This window comes from Epinephelus moara, chromosome 7, assembly GCF_006386435.1.
Source record: "Epinephelus moara isolate mb chromosome 7, YSFRI_EMoa_1.0, whole genome shotgun sequence".
NCBI lineage: Eukaryota > Metazoa > Chordata > Actinopteri > Perciformes > Serranidae > Epinephelus > Epinephelus moara.
In genome coordinates, this window is record NC_065512.1 from 1,921,381 (window position 1) to 1,935,097 (window position 13,717).

At 43.3% G+C, this 13,717-nt stretch overlaps 1 protein-coding gene across 4 annotated transcripts in view; it reads left to right on the top strand.

Annotated features, from left to right (window-relative positions):
- raph1a (Ras association (RalGDS/AF-6) and pleckstrin homology domains 1a) overlaps positions 1-13,717 on the top strand; it is a 92,753-nt gene that overhangs the window by 24,468 nt on the left and 54,568 nt on the right. For all 4 annotated transcript variants that reach the window (XM_050049423.1, XM_050049425.1, XM_050049424.1 and 1 more), the window contains exon 2: positions 7,795-7,861. The gene's annotated coding sequence lies outside the window, so the exon portion shown is untranslated. The remainder of the gene's footprint in view (positions 1-7,794; positions 7,862-13,717) is intronic.

The window sequence follows — 13,717 nt, forward strand, 5'->3', positions numbered from 1 at the left end:
CCAATAACACAACAAGACAAACACATTTTAACACTCCTATGGAGCCTACAGCCCTGTGGGGGAGAGTCCTGTCCTGCCTTCAGCTAATGAAAGGACATCATTGTGACGTTGGCCCTAAAAGTATCCACACAGTAACAACACAATTTTGTTTATTGTGTGAAACTTAGTAAACTTCTGACTGACACATTATAGTCACATGACAACATGTTGCGTACTGACCTATCAAACTAAAAGGAGTCCTGGGTGGATCTCAGATGGTTACTGAGTGATGTAAGTTTGTGCTGCCATCAGGATTGTTTCCTCTCGATGCTTTGAGGAATCCAAATAATTAAGCGATGCATTAGAAATGTTGCAACAATGTCTTTATTGTTTGAATTAAACATGTCCCAGTTTGCCAGTGATTCTGATCATTTGCTATGGAAACTCTAATCACAGCATTATACACACTGTTAACTGAGCAGCTCCCTGAAATTAGATTTTCAGGTCTCATTATGGGTGAAATAATGAAGAGGTGAAACTATTGTTTTCAATCTGAGATTTTAAAGCCTCTGTTTTGGCAGGCTGTGTCGTTTCGTAATGCTCTTTAATGCGGCCTGTTGGGCAACAGAGGAGTCATAAATCGGCCGGGACGGAGAACTAGAGCTTCAGCATCACAAAGCCTCAACAAACATGTTAGTACTCACCAGGAGAAAACCCAGCAAGGATGGTATTTACCAGAGGTTGCCTGTCTCAGAAGTAGACAGAAAGGAGGTGTAGACAGACAAGTAGTCGATTAGTTGATGAGTTGATCAATAGAAAAACGTTCTCTAGTTCCAGTTCCTCCAATATGAGGGTTTCCTCTTTTCTCATTTTATTTTGCCTTGGTTCAGACCTTTGAATGCAACAACCACGAGGTCGAGTTCAAAAGTCTCATTCTTACTTAGAGTCCATACACATGTCACGTCTTCAGGCGGCTGGAAAACACAAGGTCGGGCAATGGGTGCTGAGGTTTCAAGAGCACAGTGGCAGGTTGCGTCTGAGGTTGCTAAGCGACGTTCACAAGCGTCGTATCACAGCCTATTTACCTGAAATCCTGAGTGCAGAGCTGATCTTCTGTTTGTGTGTCGGCCTGTTCTCTGTGGGACAGATGTGACGCTCTGACAGCTCTGCACTAACATGATCAACTTCTCCTCCATATTCAGCACACACTGATATTTACTGAAGAAGGAAAGATATCTGTCAGGTGTGATTGGTTGTTCCTCGTCACATGACATGCGTTGCACGCTGCTACGTCCCAGAAGTTGAACTCTGTTTATCTCAGGGTGCAGCCATTGCACCCTTGAAAATAGGCGCTTGGGAACACATGTGTGCCACTATGGTGTTGTTATGGTGTTTGAGCATGCCTGTCACAGGTCTACATTGAAAACAATCAATTACAGGGCATTACACAGTCAGGCTCCCTCTTATGTGGCTCAACTACTCAACCTGTATTCCTCAGCTCGCTGTCTTTGATCAAATATGCTAAATTTGTTGTCCATCCCTCGCTCTCGCCATAAGACCCGTGATGACCGAGCTTTTGTGGCCGTAGCACCTACATTTTGGAAAGTTCTGCCTGCTCCCTGATGATCTGCTGACTCTGTGGTTTCTCCAAAAGCCAGTTAAAGACACACCTGTTTAGACAGGTGTTAGGTAACCTGTCTGCACCAGAGCTGTATTTTAATCATATTTTGTGTCTTTTTGTGTTTTGTGAAACCTTTTTTTTTTTTTTCATTGTGCAAATAGTTTTGCTGGTCATGCACTTTTAACCATGTGGCTCACGTTGTCTTCTGTCTTGTTGTGAAATGTTCTTGTGAATCACACCGTGACCTGTGTCTGTGAAAAGAGCTATATTTATAATGTTTTACATACTGACTTATGTGAGCTGTTTCTCAGCTGGTGTCAGGCATGAAAACATGAGTCACTTTGTAACTAAAGATGTTTAATCAGCATTTACGCAGCTGAAATAGGCTGAAGTGTATCGCCATACGAAGTTAAGGAAGTTTGCTCCTGGGTTCATTTGAGAGATGAAGCTGAAATGAGGTCTTAAGTTGCCTTTCTCAGTTATTTAGATTTATTTTTAAATAAAGCTGCACTTCATTTCTTTTTGGGTCATTAAAGACCAACGGAGTGGTGTGTTCATCCAGCTGTTACCAAATCACAGATGACAATAGACGATGAACAATCCCAAACTAACAAGCCAAAACATTAAATGTTTGCAGGAGAGATGTTTCTACAGAGATGCCAAGAAGCTCTGGATCTGTGACACTCATTAGGAGAGACGAACCACAACACAATGGTATTTATAGAACTAAGAGATTGTGATTAACCCACAATCAAAGGCGTTAACCACACCGCTCCCCTCAGAGTTCTTTACAGAGGGCAGATGGTCAACCACCAGCTTATTAGCTAATTCTTCCTAATACTGTCCTGTGATGTAATCGGTTGCAACACTGCGGGATGGGGAACTGTTTTAAATGACACATCAGTTTTGAATTCCTGTGTTGAGATGGAAAGTGTGAAGATGTCACAACCACATCAGAACGTTACCACATGAAGGAAGGATACATCAAGTACATCAGGTCATGAAGAGCGCACGTTGTTCTGCTACCGTCAGTTTGTTTGTTGTAGAAACGCCTACAGATACAGATCATACAAAATGTAAATCCATTAATAAACTAACATGAATTATCAAAGATTAAAGGGATAGTTCAGGTTTTTGGACAGTTGTGTGAAACTCTGACCATCTGTAGCTCTGATGTGACGGTGTCACTACTCTCAACGAGCCTCCTGCTCTGAGAAATGGCCCGTAGCCTACTGGAGAAAAAGTAGTTCTGAAGATATAAGGGGGACACGTAACCAAAAGGTTTTAAGCTACAAAAAAGTATGCATGTGTTTTGTTAGACTATTTCAATAATTTTAAAACATCCCCGCATTACGTCAGACCTTGCTATCAATTGGGACTATTTTCTGGCCAGTATCACTCCGCCGTGCAGGCCCGCAAGACAGCACGCCAACAGAAATCAATTAGACAGTTCATCACCACGCCGTGCAGGTGCGCAGGATAGCAACGGCTAACGAAAACTTCATCGGCTGTTTCCAACAGAGAACCAGTAGGCTATTATTAGTGAGGAAAAAGATGTACTAGCCCTATATATACCTACTACTACAGCACGAACACCGGCTCAGGCTCACGACACACCCTCGCCAGCTGCTGTAGGTAAACAGTAAAAGTAGCCTAATGAAAATAATCTCATCTTTACAAGCTGCAACAACACATTCTCACTCCGACCTCGTCACATATCGACAAGCATTCTTCCTAATGCTTGCAGTTTAGCTCGTGTTAGGCGTTCCCAGACCAGATGAGATATATAATCCCTCCAGTGTGTTCTGGGTCTGCTCCAGGGCCTCCTACCAGTGGGACGTGCCCAGAACACCTCTAACAGGAGGCGCCCAGGAGGATCCTGATCAGATGTTGAACCACCTCAACATGAAGGAGCAGCAGCTCTACTCCGAGCTAGCCTCGCGTCACCAGGCTCTTCAAGCGAAGAGCCTGGTGTCTATTCACTCTGAATTTTGTCTGGATTCTGGTTCCGGTCTAGAGAGCAGATCCGGAATTCACCAAATTCACCAAAGTAAAATTTTGAATTCTGGCGCTCCATCGAATTACAATAAAAGAAAAAGGTTAACTTAATGGCTTGGGGCTTTTCTTGTAAATTATATTCTTTAAATTAAAAAGTTTCACCGCATTTTTATTAGCTTGGTGCTTTTATTTTGACGGAAAGGCGCATCCATCGAATTCCGGATCCTGTCTCTCTCGCCCTCGTTCTGGTTCCTTACGGCCCCAGACTAACTCCGAGCTCCCTCCAGATGTCTGACTCCTCCCCCTATCTCTAAGGCTGAGCCCAGACACCCTACAGAGGAAACTCATTTCAGACGCTTGTATCTTTCAGTCACTACCCAGAGCTCATGACCATAGGTGAGGGTTGGGACGCAGATGGACCAGGAAATCAAAAGCTTTGCCTTCTGGCTCAGCTCCCTCTTCACTGCAGACACTGCGCCAAACCGCCGATCCATCTCACGTTCGATTCTACCCTCACTCGTGAACAAGACCCCGAGATACTTGAACTCCCTCGCTTGAGGCTGTAACTCTCCCCCATATTTTTGTGTGGCAATATCAGATCGTCCCCAGAGACAGTCACAGACGATACTTTGCTGTAGGAGGAGAATTTTTCCACAAACGTCCATTAACAAAAATGATTCAAGGTTCAGTTATAGTAATAAAACATTTCTTCAACCAACAATAACCCTTTTGTTTTCATACCTTTAAGGGTCATTCTGATTCTGACCACAATATTTTCTGAGACAGTTATCATACCAGGAAAATCTTTTACCGTTGCAACCCTAATGATTACCTCATACACACTCACTTAAAAATATGAACTATCCCTTTAAATATGTGTGTGTGCGTTTTGGGAGTTGCAGGGTGCATGATTTCATCCGTCACATGGATGTGTTCATCTGTGTGTCGTCCTTCCACAAACTCACCATGTCTTACAAATACAAAGAAACGTCAACATGTCCGTCACATGAAGAGAAGAAATTCACACTGTTTCAAACACACACACACACACACACACACACACACACTTCAATCCTTTGTTGCATAAGATCATTAGCAGCTCTCATATGATCAGTAGCTGACAGCTGAAACAACAAGAACACCATTGTTGGGACAAACACACGTTTATCCGCCGTCTAGCAGTGTTCTGCTCATGGGCACATCAGTGTTACTCATTGACTCCCAGCACAGAAACCAGTCCGGGGATTCCAACCAGCAACTGTCCCATGACAAGCTGATGTCCCGGACCTGCACAGCTGACTGCAATATGCCTGAAAACAAAGCTGGTGCTATTTAACTTTGTTTATGCCAACAGATGTCGTAAAAAGAGCCGACGCAGCTCGTGGCCTCGTTCCTCTGTCGTCCAGAAACTGTTACATCATAAAAGTGTCCACAGCTCAGCCTGAAGGTCCACTAGGTAATGAAAAGATCATACATGGATACAAAGAGTGGCTCTCAGCTGAGTTCACAATGCGTCTGAGTGCACAAATACGTAAGAACATTTCCACTGAGGGCTGAAGATGGGTCGGCTGTTTTTAATGGAAGAGACTGTGAAAACAGAACTGGATAAAACCAGGTCGTCTGCAGGTCTTGAAAAAGTTTTACATCCAACTTTATAAATATAAGGCCTTAAAAGTCATTAAGAAGTCTTATATTTGATTTTTTTTTATATTTGATCTAATTCATGTATTCATCTTTAACTTTCCTTCTGCAAAATGAGTCGAGCTCTTCTACGTGGAAGTCCAATTTGTGATGTTACGAATCTTTAAACCAACCCACCTCTGCAGGAAAACACATACCTACTACCAGACCTTTATATTTACTTGCAAATCCGTCTTAAAGGGATAGTGCACCCAAAAATGAAAATTCAGCCATTATCTACTCACCCATATGCCGAGGGAGGCTCAGGTGAAGTTTTAGAGTCCTCACATCACTTGCAGAGATCCAAGGGGAGAGGAGGTAGCAACACAACTCCACCTAATGGAGGCTGACGGCGCCCCAGATTCAAACGTCCAAAAACACATAATTGAAACCACAAAATATCTCCATACTGCTCGTCCGTAGTGATCCAAGTGTCCTGAAGCCCCGACATAAAAAGTTGTTTGGAAAAACCTCATTTGAACTCTGTTTTTAGCCTCATTGTAGCCTGTAGCTCTGACTGCCTCTCTGGGCACCGTGCTCACGTGTGTGTGCTTGCACGAGACCGTGAGACATGGGCACCGCGCTAGGTGGAGTTGTGTTGCTACCTCCTCTCCCCTTGGATCTCCACAAGTGATGTGAGGACTCTAAAACTTCACCTGAGCCTCCCTCGGCATATGGGTGAGTAGATAATGGCTGAATTTTCATTTTTGGGTGCACTATCCCTTTAAATTTGGTTAAAAATTAACTCTGGTACCTGTAGACACTGTAAAATACAACAAATGATAATGATGACAAATTAGACTGCAAACAAGAATTTGAAAACAGGTTTCAATAAATGAAATAAGCAACAAGGAAACACTAACTTTAGGTCGGCTGTCAAATTGTCCCTCATTCCCAAAAAACTTAACGTATCACCAGGGAAAGAACAGCACCGGGTACACAGGCAAAGTAAAACACATAGTAAATGTGTAACATGCACAAGAGTCCACAGAAAGGTCCAGTGATGGAGGAAGTATTCAGGCATTTTACTGAATTAAAATTACAATACTACATTGTAAAAATAATCTGTTACAAGTAAAACTCATCATACTCAAGTAAAAGTACATGTCAACATCATAGTATGAAGTACTGAAAGTAAAAGTACTCCTAATGCAGAATAGTCCTTTTCAGATTCATATGTTAAATTACTGAAATATAATTAGTGATGCTTTAATGTGTACGTCACTTTAATGTTGCAACCAACCAGGTCTCACTCCGAACATGGCGAAATGTGGCGCTTGGTCACTGATTTGTCAGACACAGAGGAACAAAGCCTGATACGCAGCTGGTCACTGTTATTCTGTCACAGCACTGAACGGGGTCAGAGGGGAACACAGCGGGACAATAATGTAAGTTAAGGGGTGAAAAGTCAGACTAGCGGGTGATGGGGTGGTGGATAGGTCCAACAACCACCAGCTTTCATCCGGGAGGCCGGTGTTCACTTCCTGTAAGACTTCCTTCTTTTTCCTAAACCCGATCATGTGTGTGTGTTGTTGTACCGACGTAGTGCTTTTATTTTGAAAGAGACTGTGTGCAAACTGTTGACACGTCGTCCCAGAACGTCAACAACCAACACACCCAGGGTACCTTGGACGTCATATGTGGACGTGGAAAGACCATGACCAAACGTGGACATATGACGAGGTCACAGTGAGGATGATGATGGTTTTCTGATTGACATGAGGGCCTCATACAGCCCCACCTCAAAAGATCCAAACTGTCCCTTTAGCTTTTCTGTCTACACCTCCATCACTGTGTGTGTGTGTGTGTGTGTGTGTTCTCGATAAAGGTCAGACGTGATTGAATCTGACGAGATGACGTCTCGACATAACGAGCTGTGATGATTTAGTGAAATGTCACCAATTCCAGCTGAATCAGCAGACGCAGATCGAGAGAAGGAAAATGAGAGTCTGAGGAGTAAAGACGAAGTCACAGAGGAGGCAGAGGATGAAGAGGAGGGCTGTGATGAAGGGCAGAGAGACACAGGGACACACTGGGAAGCAGAGGAACTACGGCAGTGTGTTTAAATGTTGCTGCCTGTCAGTTATTTTTAGGTCACACACATCCAGCCTGCTCAGCATGAAGGAAACACACACACTAGTGCCACCTGCTGACTGTACGTTTGGTGTGTAGACAGCTGCCAGGTGTGTGTGTGGGTGTGTGTGTGTGTGTGTGTGTGTGTGTTGCTTCCAGTTTTTGTGCTCAGCTTGGCAGCAGACGCTCTCTGAACTGAAGATGAAACTTTTACTCACATACTTCTCAGTAAAACTACAGTTTCATCTAATCTAATTTAATTTCAGTGTATTTTCCAAAATGACAGTGTTCCTTTAAAAACTATAGCTCCCTACAGGCCCCAGATCTTTAGGCATCTTCTAACCAATGTGTGGTTTTCATATTGTGCTGTCAGCAGGATGGCAGACGCGTCTGAAAGGAAATCTGATCATATATAATAATAAATGTTCTGTGTGTCTCTGCAGGCTGATTGAATCCCTCCTCTGCGTCGTGTGTGTGTGAGCTGGACTGAGCGCTGTGAGCAGACCAAAGGTAAACAGCTTTAAAACCACTCTTATCGTTTCATATCTCGCTGTCACATGTGGAAACTTCTGTTCTGTGTTTGTGCTGATCTCTGCTCCATCTTTGATAGCGTTCACTTTACAGAGTCGTGCACTCTGTCAAACTATGTGGCCGAAAGTATACGGACCTTTTGGCTGCTTCTTGTCTCAGGCTGTTGGGGCGCTTCGGTTGAGGCCTTAATTTCCAATTAAGAAAAATCTCAATGATACAAAACACAATTTTATTAAAACAGCAGCGTGCTTCCATCTTTGTCCCAATCATTAGAGAAACCACCTTTTATGTTTCAAAATGACAGCGACTACATTTTCATACATATTCCACTATTATTCTGAATATCACTGTCCATCCATTTCAACTACTTATCCAAAGCCGGGTTAGTGGGAGCAGCAGGCTGAGCAAAGTATTCCAGACGTCCCTTACCTCAGCAACGCCTCCCAGCTCCTCCTGGAGGATCCCGGGGGTTTGTAATCCCTCCAGTGTGTTCTGGGTCTGCCCTGGGGCCTCCTACCACTTTGACATGCCAGGAACACCTCTAACAGGAGGCGCCCAGGAGGATCCTGATCAGATGTTGAACCACCTCAACATGAAGGAGCAGCGGCTCTACTCCGAGCTCCCTCCAGATGTCTGACTCCTCCCCCTATCTCTAAGGCTGAGCCCAGACACCCTACAGAGGAAACTCATTTCAGACGCTTGTATCTGTGACCTCATTCTTTCAGTCACTACCCAGAGCTCATGACCATAGGTGAGGGTTGGGACGGAGATGGACCAGGAAATCGAAATCGCCTTCAGGCTCAACTCCCTCTGAACCACGACGAACCGGCAGTAAAACCACTGATCCATCTCATGCTCCATTCTACCCTCACTTGTAAACAAGACCCCGAGATACTTGAACTCCTTCACTTGGGGCAGTAACTCTCTCCCAACCCTGAGGGGGCAATCCACCATTTTCCAGCAGAGAACCATGACCTCAGACTGGGAGGTGCTGACTCTCATCGCCTCCTGAGTATGACAGTATTCAGATTTTAATACGTGTCATGATAACAGCATGTTCACTTTGGATATTGCGAATGAGGCCGTATTCCAAATGTAGCATTTTCTGAATAGGATGTTGGATGTGTCAGTATTCGAGTTTTAGGAGCGTTCGTCGGGCATGTACGCAGCACGTTCAGATAACGCATCTCAGATGAGATTTTTAGAGCAATTTCTGACACACAGCCTCTCGCTTGTTTACCGTCAGCTTCGTGCATTGTACACAAACCAACTCGTCAACAGTTTGCAAGGTTGCCCAAAAGAGGAGCCCACATTTCTGGTCAGGAGGAGAATCACACCTTGTTTTAAACATTATTTAAGACTTGGATATCAGCAGGTTTTTGGATGTGCGCAAATATCCCAACACTAACTTTTTCAAGGCCCTGATCCCAGAGAAAGCTTTTTGCAGAAGGGGGCGGCTTTTGTAAAAGTTTTTAATGAGAATTAAACTTTTGCTCATTGTTTTTGTGCTGCTACGACCCTCACGTTTCTGCGCTCTAGGCGCCTGTTGTTTATGCCGGAGCGCTCTGAACTTGTCGAGTTGAAAAAAAACTTCAGCTCAGAGCAGAACACCGCCCCACGTCATCCCTGCTTTTCCCCCATTGTCCAATGGGATGATTTGAGAGGCGGGGCTTCTGTGGTGGTCACGACAAGAAGTTTACAGTTGGTAAACAATGGAGGAGAAACTGGTGGTAGTGGTTGCTGGATACCCAGAGCTATACGACTTTACAAAGCACAGTTAGCACCATCTCAATAGAAAACAGCAGATAAGTGCAGTACTGTAAACGTCCATGATGGAGGAGAAGCTCCTGGACCAACTGGTGGTACTCCCCATGATCCAGCCTCTTTTTTAGGGTCTCATGTACCCACACAGATCTCTGTTTATCTGCTGACAGCCTCTCACCCTCAACCAGAGCTACAGACAGCACCCTCTGCCTCAACATGGCAGCAGCTACACACTGATTACTGCAGGATACATACAATGAATAAACAGTACATTGATTACATGGGAATGTTAGGAGTGATGCGGTGGTTGCCTGGCAACAATAAAAAAACACAGCAGGCATCTTTTTTACTAGTGGCATTGGGTTAAAAGAAAAAGGCAGTGCGGCACGTCCCATGTGACGAGGGCCCAAGATGGTGGTTAAAGGAATAAAAAAAGAGGCTGTGTTCTTAAGGTTCGGACACATCCTGGAACAAGTGATAGCCGTGGCGTGTTTCCATATTTTGATGTAATTAATTGGAATATCCCTGGCTGCGTGTAAACAGGAATGTTAGTGGTTATAATCTTTTAAGTGTCCACATACTTTTGGCCATATTGTGTATTTCGAAATGTTTCCAAAATGTTCGGATTGCTGCTGTTACTGTCATTACTGTTTCCGCTGCTTGTAGACCACCTCTCGAGCCACCCTCTGTCAGTCCCTGGCTGTAATGTTATTTAAAGTGGTCAGTGGGGTCTGGAGAGGTTCGAGCTGACATCTGGTTCAGACATACTCTCTAACATTCGCTGTTATCCCACAGTGTTCATAGCTGAGGCCACAGCATACCCAAAGCACAGCATATTTTTCTATTAACGTCCCGTATATCAGTTCCTCTCTTTCAGTCCGTAAATATCAGGACAGCGCTCATCTGATGGTTACAGAGCAGAGGTTTCCAAAATAAATGTTCTTGTAGTAACTTTATGACAATTAATCACTCCCAGCCTCTTCTGGGCTTCTGGGTTTTTATGCTCGTGTTCCATCCCTGTTGAGATCTGTGGAAAACTAAATGTCTCTGTGGCGAGAGGCTCCAACGTTTACCCACAGCCAACTCCTGAGAGCCAGAAATATAAATCTGTGGTCAGCGCAAACTAATTCCTGGATACTTAACACACAGCTCATGTCATTTTATGTAACGGCCTGAAGGGCTTGGTATAAATACTGGGAAGTGACATGATACTCTCTGTGTGTTGGAACTTTTCTTTTTGTCAGAGTAAAGTTTCTGTGCCGTCTCCAAAAGCCAACAACAGCTTACCGTTAAATAAACTCATGTTCGTGAGTTGTGCCAAATGTTCCCCGAGGGTATCAGTCAGCGGTCATTACAAAATAATATATTTAAGCAGTGTTACAGGAGAGTGTGTGCTTTGTGTTCATGTTGAGGGGCAGCTAGCTCTCAAGATAAAAAACCGTTTTGTGACTGTTGTTTCTGTTTACATGAAAATACAGAGGCTCAGACTAATACCTGGAAAAGAATCAGTCACCTCAGACTCCCTTATGTAATGAAACCTAGTTTACTACTCCAGCAAGTAGGTCGAACCATAGTAATGACCTGCAGACCTGTTTTCTAGTCCCTATAGAGTCCGCCAGCCAACATGAGCTTCATACTTTGAAGATTTTCAGGTTTCCCAAACTAAATAAATACCTCACATATAAACACAGAACTGCTCAGTTAGCTCGGTCTGGTTACGACGAACATATCTGCTAAAAAAATAATTCTTCCATAAACAGTTTTAGCTCCTACATACACAAACTTCACATATATATTTAAGCTAGCAGCACTGTGTCACAGCTGATGGAGGACGCCAGATGTTTCCAATCATTCAGGAGCAGTCTAAAGTCCAACAGTCAAAATTAATTAAAAAAAAAAAGATGTAATCATTTCCAAAATTGACATCATGTTTTTATATAACAACATCCTGCTTCAGTCCAATTCTGATGTCACTAAGCCTTTTTAAAAACAACTCTTCACTGCGGTCACTCCGACTGTCTGCACTCCAGGGAGGCTCCTGCACTGACGAACGCCATAAATTATATGAATTAAAGAAAGTTGATTTAATAAAAAATAAGACCAGCTCATTTAATCCGATGAATCACTGAGCCTTTATAAGTATGTTTGAGAATTTCTGCCAATGCAGTGGTTCAGTTTAAGTTCTGAAATTGTTTTATTGAAGTTAATTATTCTATAAATGTTCCTGCAACAGCTGCAGACACAGAGAGGAGCATCTGTTCATCAGATATCCTAATAACACATTTTTAGGAGGCTTTTTGCTCCTCAGCTTCTCCGCTAATTTTAAATAAAGAACCAAAAATGTTTCAGATATATCAGTTTAATAAATGTTGACTTCCACTGTGCTTATATTAACATATTGATGGGAGAAAGTTTGACCCATGCTTACCAACATATTGGAGGATGGGACATTGGTGACACAGGTGGTGAGGTGGAGCCCGACTGTAGACTTTGTTGAGTATTTTTTGGTGAATGCTAATTTTTAGATTTTGTCTGTACGTACATTTTTAATATGGATCCTACACAAGCGTTTTAAAATTAATGAGACCTCAGGCTTGTGAGGAACCATCAGTTGTAACGAGGTCTTCACTGTGTGTGTGTGTGTGTGTGTGTGTGTGTGTGTGTGTGTGTGTGTGTGTGTGTGTGTGTGTGTGCGTGTGTGTGTGCGTGTGTGTGTGTGTGTGTGTGTGTGTGTGTGCGTGTGTGGGATGCTGCCCTGTTATCACTGGGCTTTGCAGTGAGTTTAGCTGCACACATGCTGCAGCTGCAGTACTGATGATCATATCAAAGCAGTGTGTGTGTGTGTGTGTGTGTGTGTATACATATAAATATACACAGTGTGTGGTTGTGGGTATTTATGTAGGAGTGGCTCTCGTTTATTATAAGGAGCTGTAAAGGTTTGGCGACATAAAGCAACGTACAGATATATATAGTAATGTCTAATCATGACAGATGTGAGTGAAGCTGCAAACATCATGGAGCAGAACACACGAGAATATATTTGTTCTTAGAATCTATGTTTTTAAGAACGATACTCTTTGTTAGTTACTCAGCGTTTTCAGCCATGATGTAGTAGCACAGTAAATCCAGAGAGACATATCCCAACAACATGAGAGTGGACTGTCATGAAAGTGCTGCAGGGTTCAGACTGCATCATACTGTTGTAACACGTTACAGTGATAATATTAAGGTAATATATTACCCCCAACACTGCTGAAACCGTTTTCTGTACCAGTCTGTAAACATGTTTAGTTCTGCTGTAAAGTTGGACATTGTAATACGGGGCTCTGTGGGGACTGACTCGCTCTTGGAGCCAGCCTCTAGTGGACATTTGAGGAACTGCGATTTTTGGCACTTTGCACCATGTTCACTTTTCAGACCCGACAGTAAAGGTAGATTTGTACTTTTGCATCAGCTCTATGCAGAGCCTACACTGTTGTGAGCATGTATGTGTGTGCGGTGGTGTGTCTGTGTCACTCTGCAGTTACACCTCCAAACCACCAGTTGGCGGTGGAGTTTCTGTGAAGTGCTGTAAAGTTTAGACAATTCAAAACACACATTAAACACACATTAAACACACACTAAACATGGCTTAATAGAGTGTGCCAGGGCTGACGTCAAAAAACATTGCGTTTTGGATTATGTCAGAAAATAAGCTGTGTGGCTAACACAAGTTTATGATACTTACAGGCTTTGTTCAGCGAGATAATCTTCACATATGAACACCTTTCATACCGCCTTTGAAGCTTACATGCAAATGCCAGAAGTAAAAAGCTAACGTTAGGCTTTAACGGACTACATGACTACTCCACGGTCACATGACTCTTGACGTCACCGCCACTAAGCTTTCAACTGATTTCGGCCGCTTTATTTTAAAAACATTGTATAATGGGGAAATCGGACTGTTGAAGCTAAATAAGAAGCTGTATTGGCGGACTGCCAGCACTCTCGCCTGTTCGGGGGTGATGACGTTTAATGTCCCAGACAGGGTTTGTAGTCGTATTGAGCAACTTGTTAGCAACCGCCTTTTTT